The sequence below is a fragment of the Carlito syrichta genome, unplaced genomic scaffold, assembly GCF_000164805.1.
Source record: "Carlito syrichta isolate Samal-C Ts95f unplaced genomic scaffold, Tarsius_syrichta-2.0.1 Scaffold274242, whole genome shotgun sequence".
Taxonomy (NCBI): Eukaryota; Metazoa; Chordata; class Mammalia; order Primates; family Tarsiidae; genus Carlito; species Carlito syrichta.
Genome location: NW_007218338.1, coordinates 1 through 779, shown reverse-complemented (window position 1 = coordinate 779; position 779 = coordinate 1). Strand labels below are relative to the sequence as shown.

General features: G+C 36.7%; 1 pseudogene; it reads right to left on the bottom strand.

Annotated features, from left to right (window-relative positions):
• Window positions 1-5: 5 nt before the first annotated feature.
• On the bottom strand, window positions 6-775 carry LOC103254295 (annotated as a pseudogene).
• Window positions 776-779: the final 4 nt, after the last annotated feature.

Here is a 779-nt window from a genome sequence, read left to right as displayed (position 1 = left end):
TGGTCTCGGATTTCTTCTGCTGACTCATCACCAAATTTATAATCACATAACATTACAGTGAATCCAGGAATGGGTACAAAAACTCGGTGAGGAAGGATATGGAACTCTTTTGTAGAATCTTCTTTTTCTGGCATTTCATTCAAAAGTAGATCCTCATAATAGTATTTCACAATGATCAGCAACTGTGTTCAATATATCTCTCTTTACTGCCTGCACGGCATCTTTAACCTTGGGCTTATTGCTGTGGATATAAGATCTGCATTTCACAGCACCCTTCAGATTTACAGAACCATTGCAGACCTGGACCATAGCTGTCGATCTGTGGTCTGAATTCAGGAGCAACTGAGTTAGCACTCTGACATCAAAAGAATGACTAGTTGCTTGAGTATTTCCTTGAGATTTTTTCTGTCCTTCTAATAGGTCACAATCTTCATCTTTAAATTGTCCATTAATCAAATAAATACCATTTTCTATTTGCTTGGCCCAGCGTGTAAGTCCATTCTTTGTATTTTTCTCCAGAGTATAGCTGATAGAAGTAGTGGAAAGTGGGATGTGAATATTAATGTGAACTGTACATTCTAAAGAAAGTCATGAGGTTGAGAATCCATTTTGATATTTCCAATCTGCTGGTTTTGCTGAACTCTTTGGATCATAGATATCATAAGTTCGACAACATATTTTTTTTGTAGAAGAGCAAATGTGGTGTCACTCGTTCTAACACCTCCTCCTCTGTAAAATTCCATATTCTTTTTCTACTTATAGACTTTTCCACAGCAAAT